At 44.3% G+C, this 10,147-nt stretch overlaps 1 long non-coding RNA gene across 2 annotated transcripts; it reads right to left on the reverse strand.

The window, feature by feature from the left end:
• Window positions 1-7,703: 7,703 nt before the first annotated feature.
• On the reverse strand, window positions 7,704-9,242 carry LOC145798925 (uncharacterized). 2 transcript variants are annotated; one of them, XR_014340815.1, is made up of 3 exons: window positions 8,905-9,242; window positions 8,039-8,638; window positions 7,704-7,953 (listed from the first exon to the last, which is right to left on the reverse strand). It is a non-coding gene; the product is annotated as an uncharacterized LOC145798925 (long non-coding RNA). The 2 variants fall into 2 exon arrangements; XR_014340814.1 differs by lacking the exon at window positions 8,905-9,242 and having other exon boundaries at window positions 8,039-8,817.
• Window positions 9,243-10,147: the final 905 nt, after the last annotated feature.

Raw genomic sequence — 10,147 nt, forward strand, 5'->3', positions numbered from 1 at the left:
CATACAAGTGTCTGTTAGTTTTATGCTGCTCATATTTGGCCATGATGAGAGAGAGAGAGAGAGAGAGAGAGAGAGAGAGAGAGAGTTGTACAAGAGAGAGTTCATATTTTGCATGAATATATAGGAAAAGTCAAAGTGTACACAATGACTGGTTTTGCAGATGAGTAAAAGTTTGACACATGACTTATGGGTTTCAAATGTGTAGGTTCTTAGATAACTCACGTGGTTATTGTCAAAACGGCATTGTTAAAGTTATAATTTGATATGCTACAGTGTCAAAATACTCTTTTTTAGTGCAAATGTCATTTTGGCACGCCCAGACTATTACTTATTTCTATTTGTTGGATGTCTCACACCCAAACTATTAGATCAAAACCCTCTCTTATGTGAGCTGAGCTGGCACACATGACATTGCCAAACCTAGTATTTTGTGCACCTAACATTTTTGTTTTTTGGGGAAGCTGTATGAGAGGCTTTTTTGAGTGGAACTACAATAGTTTGGTAATGACAGTGATTATAATAGTCCATTAGAGTAGCTCGTACCCGCTAATGATAATTGGGTCATGTTAGCAATTGTAATTTACTGTGAATGTGACAACAATTTATCCTACATCTGATTTTCTTTGCATGCAAAAGTACTTATTCTTTGCTCAACAGCCTTGAAAGAATGGTCTACTTTGCTAAAATTGTGTACTGAACTTCAAAGAATCTTTGGCAGGGCATTTCTTATTCTGTAAGCTGGTAATGCTTTGTTACATTAAACAAAATGGTACAATGCTTTGCTTAATCCATTAGCAAAGTTACACACCAAGTACAAACATTACCCAAAAAGAGATGATAAACATATTTTGAGACTATTCATTATACAAGTTACAAATATTCAAAATCATACAAATGATACCACATCATCTATTAGTACACTAGTGTGTATATTAATTGGTACATATAACATTATTAAAAGTTACGAAATAGTATTTTCTATTGAAACCGAATGGTCATGCACCTATAAATCAGTACAAAATTAATTGAATAGACACATCTATTTATTAAGAGATGCTTCATCTTCTATATGAGACAAATTCTCTATTTCTCAAGTTCCAAGTCTCTCTCTCCCGGAAAAGTGCAATATCATCCATCAATAATTTTCATAAGGTAACAGTGATAATGGATAATTGATAATTTTTTTTTAGATGATTAGTCCTGTTTATGAACATGGATAAGAAGATTGTTTCTGTGTAAGGTGAAGCTCCCGAGTGTCTAAAATTAGATAGGCACATGACTGTGTTATGTCGAAGGCTAAAAACTACTTTACAAAGAGCACAGTTTTTTCGTGTAAAAAAAGGTTTTCTCTTGAAAATTTCAGTTACTTTTTTTTTCTTCTTAATCTGTAAGAAATGAATCAATAATCCCATTCGTCGACATAAATAGTATGATGCATACAATGGATCATCGTGCTACGACAACAGAGACATGCCTACTCTGATCGATCATCCAACAGAAGGGGAGAAAAAGGTTCCTGATTTGTTGCAGAATTTCAATTGGTTAGTTGTGTTTTGAAGCAAGGAATGAATTCACTTTGTAAGAGGGGCTAATTTGAGCCCACTAAATTATTTAGGCCCAATAGCCCAAGATTAGTGGGCCCGAATTTATCGCAAGTCCAAGACTGGCGGGACCAGATTTATCACCATCAAACGGGCTAAATGGCTCTAAGCCTCGAAAGGGTTCGGATCCACGAACCTAGAGACTTACTCAGGCCCGGACTCGAAAGGGTATTAGGCAAGCCTAGAGATCCGAGGCACCCGGACTCGAAAGGGTTCGGATCCACGAGCCTAGAGGTCCGAAATACTTGGCTTCGAACGGATTCAGACGCAATCTAGAAGTCGCTCCGTTAATGAGTCCCAGAACACTTGCGGGCTCGGAGCTTTCCGGGATCTACGCACCAGAACCATGGGCGTAATGGAGTTCGAACAAAGGACCCGATCCCGAGGACGGTGAGTGGAGATAAATTCACTCTTCGGTTAAACTAGCCTATACCCGGGTCGAGGTGGCACGACCCCGGGGGGTCCATGAGACTCGGCAATATTTTGCGGCAGGACGTCCTCTGGGACTACCCCTGACCCTTTGGGATGATTGGGGATCATTGGTTAGGTGTGGCTAAGAAGAAGGGTTCGCCGAGGGAGTGATCTCCTCTTCGGGGTTTTCTCATCCTCGGAGAAGTCACCTCCTCGGAGAGGTCACCTCCTCGGACAAAGTGGTTAGAGAGAATATCTCCCATGTGCCTTGCACATGGGCTCCATCCTACATCATGAGGTGCCTATAAATAGCACCCACCCATAGCTTTACAAGGAATGGATTTTGGAGATTTTTAACTCTTGGGAAAGAACTAATTTCCTTTCTCCATTATCGACCTTGAGAGTGAAAGTGGGAGATCAATGGGAGAGCCTTGCCATTATTCTATTCTCTAGCCATTTTGCCTTCTTCTTCACCCAATCTCTTATCTCTATCATCTCCTTTGTTGTTGTGTTCCTAAGTTGAGATTATTGAAGAATCTAAGCCTCTCATCATATTCTAGAGAATTCGAAGTTGTTCTTCAAGGATCTTCGAAGATCTTCGAATTTTCCAACTCCTTTCTCGAACCCTCTCCTACATTATATTCTAGAGAATTCGAAGTTGTTCTTCAAGGATCTTCGAAGATCTTCGAATTTTCCAACTCCTTTCTCGAACCCTCTCCTACATTTTGGCGACTCCGCTGGGGAGGCGGATTGGTTAATGGTCTCAACGAGATCTGGAATCCACACAACTCCAACAAGGATGGCGGGAGAAGATGAAGTTCACCAACAAGGATCCTCTAATGGTGGTGATGACAGAACCATGACTCCAGATCAACCACTTTTGCTTGAAGCCATTCAAGGACTTCAAAATACTCAACAAGAGATTCTTACCACTCTTCAGAATCTCACTCACACCATGATGGTGATGAGTTCTAACTTTGCACCGGCGCCAAACGGAAATCAAACTGTTGGTGGAGTTATTCCCGCCGGAGCGCAAAATCAAATCCAAGGAGAAGTAAGCCCCAATCAGCCTATGGCTCATGGCAACACGGCCACAGTAACACATGCTCAAACCACAGTAGGCGGCGGCAGTTTGCCCATGCCCGGGCTCCATGGCGTGCCAAGCCAAGATCCAATGGTGACTAGGGGAGTTTCTAGTGTAATGAATGGTGCTCCGGCAACTGTTGGTGTCCAGGAAAACATAAGGAGCGTGATGGCGCAAAAGGAAGCTCTGCCCGTACCTAATCTCGTCACGCCACCAGTAAATGTTACCCAAGCACCAAGCGGGCCTCCTTTGGTGCCGACAACAAATCTGCAAGCACAACCCGGTATAGCGGCGCCGTACGGTGGACTTTACGGGCCTCAATTCAATATCCCATCACCAACTGGCTTGTCTATAGGCGCTGATGGCCAGTATCGTCAAATGTCCTCACCAATGATGAATTCGCAGCACCAGAATGGCCAAGACGCCCCTAGCTCAATCTTCGGGTACATAAGCCAAGTCCCGGGAATACCACCATCAAACTCTCTCCCTCAACAGTTTCTCACTCTTGCCGATGTGCAGGCCATGTTCGATCTCGAACGGGGCAAGAGGACCTTACCCTCTTTGCCTGATCCAGACGTCAAGCCGCCTTACCCCATTGAGATGCTGAGTTATCCATACCCTGAGGGGTATACAGTGCCGAAGTTCATCAAGTTCGACGGCAAACAAGGAAATGCCCGAGAACATGTTGTGCGATTCATCGAGACTCTAGGTATTCATGGTTCAAACCACGTCCTCCGACTGAGAGAATTCTCTAAGTCCCTCACCGACCGAGCATATAGTTGGTATGTTAATTTGGCCCCAAACTCTGTCCGAAGTTGGGAGGAAATGGTTAACAAATTCCACTCCAAGTTCTTCCAAGTGGCGGAGAAGGTGACCACACTTACATTGTGTAAAGAGAAGCAACAAGAAAGTGAAGACATCATTGACTACGTTAAAAGGTTTCAGGACAAGGCCGTGGATTGTCATGAAGCAGTTGAGGAGAGTTATCTGGTTCAAATTTGTCTAGAAGGGGCATTGAGCAGGTACAAAATGTTTCTAGTTAATCACAAGCTACCCACCTTCTCGGCATTAATAGAAGCAGCTCGGAACATTAGCATTCCTCAGGCTCAGGAGTCCGGATTTAAGGCCAATTACAAGACTAGTTTCAAATCGTCTCGTGGACCTATTGTTGCTGTTGCCTCTGCCCCAGATACCCGAAATTCACAAAGAGGAGGTCATACAGGCCAGAAGAGAAAGCAATATAATGGTGAAAAGGGGAATGTTTCTTATCCATGTGGAATCGAGGAAGTGAAAGCTCTAGTTAAGGAGTGGGTGGCCGACGGAGAGCTAAAATTGCCTTATGTCGAAGAAATGCCATCAAAAAAGGACCGCGAGAGCCCTGAATTTTGTGTCTACCATCGTACATTGAAACATCCGACAGAGAAGTGTTGGACTCTCAGGAAAATCTTCAAAGATAAAGTCGAAGCAGACGAATTGAGGTTCAAAAAGCAAGGGACTCAAGACATCCGAGAACAACCATATCCTCAACACCGAGACAAGGGCAAGAATGTTGCTATGATAGCTTATGAAGGCCCAATGATCGAGGCTATCGTTAATGTCGATGACGATGACTGTTATCTGGACGACATCCTCGAGCCAGAGGGTGAGCAAGTTTACTATGGAAGTGCTCCCTTTGATCTAGAAGGAGGAGAAGAACACTATGGAAGAGGAGGACACCATGTTTATGTGGCATCTTATTTTGAGGAGACCGAGGAGATGGTTAACTACGAGCCTCCAAGAGTGGAAAAAGATCCGGATCACTATGCCAAAACCCTGCAAGACTGTGTAAAGTTCAAGCAGTTCTTTGACCAGCTTGGACTTTCCAGGGAGGCAAGAACGGAAATCACCAAGTCTATCATTAATATAGCCGAGGCACACCATGAGGAATGCATGTCGACTGAGGGGTCTATCCCGAGGAAGGCAAAAGAGCAATCTAGTGCCATTACTTTCTCCGAGGCTGATCGGAAGTATCCTTTTTCTCACAATCGCCCGCTTTATGTGACTGCTTTTATTAACGGGGTTGAGTTCAAAAGGGCCTTTCTAGATAGTGGAGCCTCTATCAACATTATGACTCGCGCTACTCTAGAAAAAGCCGGAATCTCTGAAGAACGCATTGTGAAGCAGCCGATAGTCATCACTGGCTTCGGTGGAGAAAGGAGAGTTACTATCGGATGCGTAACAGTTGATTTAGCCGTTGGAAAAATTCGCTCGGCCACCAAGTTCCATATTATCGATTCTGAGACAAATTATCACATCATTCTAGGGAGGACCTGGATGCATAGATATGGGGCTGTACCATCGAGTTATCATCAGTGTGTTAAGGCAAAATGGGGAAAGAAGACGGTGACAATTCAGGCTACAGAAAGGCCTTTCGAGATCCATGAAGCTCATTATTCTGATGCCATCTACTTCACCGAACTGGCTGTCGAAGAAGTTCCCACCACCTCTAGGCCTCGAGGGGTCAAAATTCCTCGTTGGGAGGATATCAAAGATGACAAGGAGCTGATGGCAGAGTCAAGTAAGCGGGCAATGTCTAGACCAGAAAGTCCGCCTATTCCTCGGAAGGTGATGAAAGTTCGAGAAGGAGGCAAGATGGTGTACTATTTATGATGGTGCATGATGGCCACAACCCGAGCAGCTGGTGAAAGCTTTCCAAATGATCTTGCAACTCTAGGGGCAAATTTCAACATTCCGTAGAAGAAGTCTATCTATGACATTTACAGTTTGCATTTACTACATTGTCCAAGAAGTTCTATCTTTCTTATGTCATGAAGAAATTTATTTCCTCCATATTATGTATCTCCATTAGAAGTTATTTTCTCTACATTGTATATCTTCATTGTGTTATGTTGCTTGAAACAGTTTTCAATTTTTGTTGCCCCTCAAAGAAGAAAGAGAAATAGTAGACTCAGTTACCAACCTGAAGGGAGTTTTCTTGACATAATAGAAGTATACTTCCACTCGGACTTCCGAGAGATAGACTTGTTTCTGCTCGGACTTCTGAGGGAGAGCCTTCCGAGGGACAACTCTTGCTCTCATTAGTGCGGGTCCGAAGAACAGCCCTTGATTTCATCAATACGAGCTCCGAGGATCTTTCTTTTCAAAGTAGAGTGGACTCTTACTCGAACTCCCGAGGGATAGCCTTTGCTTCCATTAGCTGCCGAAGTAGAAGTGCACATCCACTCGGACTTCCGAGGGACAGCCTCGTTTCTGCTCGGACTTCTAAAGGAGAGCCTTGTCTCCTGCTCGAACTCCCGAGGGATAGCCTTTGCTTCCATTAGCTGCCGAAGTAGAAGTGCGCATCCACTCGGACTCCCGAGGGACAACCTCGTTTCTGCTCGGACTTCTAAAGGAGAGCCTTGTCTCCTGCTCGAACTCCCGAGGGATAGCCTTTGCTTCCATTAGCTGCCGAAGTAGAAGTGCGCATCCACTCGGACTCCCGAGGGACAGCCTTGTCTCCTGCTCGAACTCCCGAGGGATAGCCTTTGCTTCCATTAGCTGCCGAAGTAGAAGTGCGCATCCACTCGGACTCCCGAGGGACAGCCTCGTTTCTGCTCGGACTTCTAAAGGAGAGCCTTGTCTCCTGCTCGAACTCCCGAGGGATAGCCTTTGCTTCCATTAGCTGCCGAAGTAGAAGTGCGCATCCACTCGGACTCCCGAGGGATAGCCTTGTTTCTGCTCGGACTTCCGAGGGACAGCCTTGTTTCTGCTCGGACTTCCGAGGGACAGCCTTGTTTCTGCTCGGACTTCTGAGAGACAGTCTTTACTTCTGTTGGTAGAAGCTTGGTAGACTCGGTTATCTTCCAGAGGAATCTTTCTTGCCAAAGTAGGGTGTGTGCTACTTTCGGACTCCCGAGGGACAGTCTTGCTTCTGTTCGGACTTCCGAGGGACAGTCTTGCTTCTGTTCGGACTTCCGAGGAACAGCCCTTGCTCTCATTAGTGTGGGTTCTAAGGGCCCCGAGGTCGTGGATCTCAATCAAGAATTTATTTGCCTGAAATAGTAAAACCGACAAATGAGATGAGCAATATCAATTTCATATCCTGATTCAGGCATTATCAGAATGAGGCAATATCAACAAATAATAATGATCTATTTAAGTTACAACAATTTTATTACTCTGAGCAAGTTTATGAAAATGCAACAATCAAGTTTTTGTCTCTCCGAGCCGATTCCTCTCAAGCCAACATAAAGCTACAACGGTCACACAAAATTTTGGCATCAGCTATGTATTTCCTAAGCATCCACAAGTTAAAAAAACAACAATATATCATCTTTATTATTCAACGAAGTATTTCATCATATCAACAAGTCCTACGATGAATTCTACATCAGGAGGTCGAGCATGATATCTAATATTCTCGGGGTTGCAACAATCAGTCATTTTTTTATAATTAGATTTACATGATGGGTTTATCAACAGATTCAACCCCAGAAGTCATCAACAATTCTTTTTCTCGGGTATTCTTCAGGTTCAACAAATAGCAATATCAATGTGGATATCATCAACAACAACGGCACATTTGTTCCTTTCTCTTCAACAGAGCAAAGTGTCATTTTGTCTACATTCAAACCAAGCTTCTCAGCAAAGTTTCAATTTCCGGAATTACAATATTCAAACATGCAATATTGTGATTTTAGCAACATCAGATTTTGAGTCAACCAAAAGTGCTTCAAGCCTTGTTTCTATTTTAGAACAAGTTCAACAATAGGAGTTCAGAATCCAGATCTGGGATCGAAATATAAAATTAAAATTATACAAATCCTGTATTATCTACCTCAAGCTGAAATTGCAAATTCTCAGTGTATAAATCAAGTTCTGCAAGCGTCAAAAAAAAAATCAAGAGAAGAAGATTTTGAGCTTATATTTACAAACTTGAGGCAGAGGAATTTCAGAAGCTTACCCACAGATCCAAAAATATAAGAAGAATGAGAAGAGGGTTTCAGCGAGCACTTGTCAATCTGAAATAGCAACACAAAGAGGATGGGCCGATGACCGATGCCGCGTTGAGAGGGCGGCATGATCGGCATTGGCTAGAGGCAGTGGCAAGGCCGCAAGTGTGAGACGCACAAGCACGGGCTGTAGATATGAAACAAGCACACTCGAGGCCAACGACAAGCTGTGCAGTGCTAGGCAAGACCACACACGTCGCGTTGAGTGGGCGGACGTGTGTGGTCAATGTCGGACAATCCGAAGCCGGAGGCAACAGTGGTGTCGCAGAGGAGTTGGCAACCACACGCGTCACGTTGAATGGGCAACGGTGTGGTCGGCTCTGGGCAGTCGGGATCAATGGCGAAGTTGCAGCAGAGAGGCCAACAGTGGTTGAGCTCGGCTGTCGAAGGCCAGAAGCGGCAGTGACGTCGCTGAGGAGTCGGCGTTGGTGCTGGTCAGTGAGCTCCGGAGTGTCTGGATCTGGGTTGTGACGTCTGCGATGGTTGGAGCTGGGACAGGTCGGTGGCGCTGCTTGAAGCTAAGATGGCCAGCATGCACATTGTGGTAGTCTCTGTTTTGTTGAAGAAGAAAAAGGCTGGGTCAGTCTCGGTCAAGTAAATCAAAAAAAAAAAATTTTCAAAGATGAGGTTTCAGCAATATGAAATAACAACACAAATGAAGGTCGGTCAATGGAATACTAGAGTCAACATTGACACAAAGAGGATAGGCCGACGGCAAGCTAAATCTGGTGTTGGTCACTGCCAAGTCCAAGAAAAAAAAAAGAGGTTGAGGAGAGTGATACGATGCCGAGCTGAAATCGACACAGGTTGTAATCACCAAGAAACGACACCGGAATCGGCGAATAAGGAGAACCGGCGGCCACGGCAGGTCAGCCAATGACGAGTTGGTCCGGCGTTGGTGCGTATTACCAGCGGCTTGGGTCATGTAGGCGGTGCCTGGGGTGGCGACGCAAGCAGTGTTGAGAGGGCGTCATGGTCGGCGCCAACAGTGACTGTCACGAAGGCCGGCGGTGGTGGCTTGTGTGGTCTTCGATGATTGTAACAGTGGGTAGTGAACAAACAGCGATGGTCCTCCGGAATTGCAGAAGCAGAACTTTGTTGAAGAAGATGCCGATCTGGGTCTGGTCTCTTAGTTTAGAGAGGAAGAGCGCCGCAACAGCTGCACAACAAAAAATAAAATAATAAGAAGCTATGCATTAGGGTTTTTGAGCCTTTCTTTAATTAAAAAAAAAAAGGGAGCATTATCTTTGAATATTCTATTAGTATATTCTAATAATGTATATATAGGTAATTGATCTGCTGTGTGCCAAACAAAAAAAAAAAAAATGCTTCTTTATTCTTTGGTTAAAAAATATATACATCTATATTTTCAAAAAAAAAAAAAAAAAAAAAAAAAAAAGTACAAAAAAATTAAATTTTTGCTTGTCAATTTTTTCTGTAAATTGAAGTGCGTCATCAACTTTATCCATAGACTCTGTCGTGACAAAACGTTTTTTTTTTTGGGGAACGTGATGCGAAACAGGGTCGAAGAAATGACAGTATGCATGTCTGAGAAATTTAAAATTTCTCATACACGCAAGGGGCAAATGTAAGAGGGGCTAATTTGAGCCCACTAAATTATTTAGGCCCAATAGCCCAAGATTAGTGGGCCCGAATTTATCGCAAGTCCAAGACTGGCGGGACCAGATTTATCACCATCAAACGGGCTAAATGGCTCTAAGCCTCGAAAGGGTTCGGATCCACGAACCTAGAGACTTACTCAGGCCCGGACTCGAAAGGGTATTAGGCAAGCCTAGAGATCCGAGGCACCCGGACTCGAAAGGGTTCGGATCCACGAGCCTAGAGGTCCGAAATACTTGGCTTCGAACGGATTCAGACGCAATCTAGAAGTCGCTCCGTTAATGAGTCCCAGAACACTTGCGGGCTCGGAGCTTTCCGGGATCTACGCACCAGAACCATGGGCGTAATGGAGTTCGAACAAAGGACCCGATCCCGAGGACGGTGAGTGGAGATAAATTCACTCTTCGGTTAAACTAGCCTATACCCGGGTCGAGGTGGCA

This window comes from Camellia sinensis, chromosome 9, assembly GCF_055761805.1.
Source record: "Camellia sinensis isolate YWXY chromosome 9, ASM5576180v1, whole genome shotgun sequence".
NCBI classification, from domain to species: Eukaryota; Viridiplantae; Streptophyta; class Magnoliopsida; order Ericales; family Theaceae; genus Camellia; species Camellia sinensis.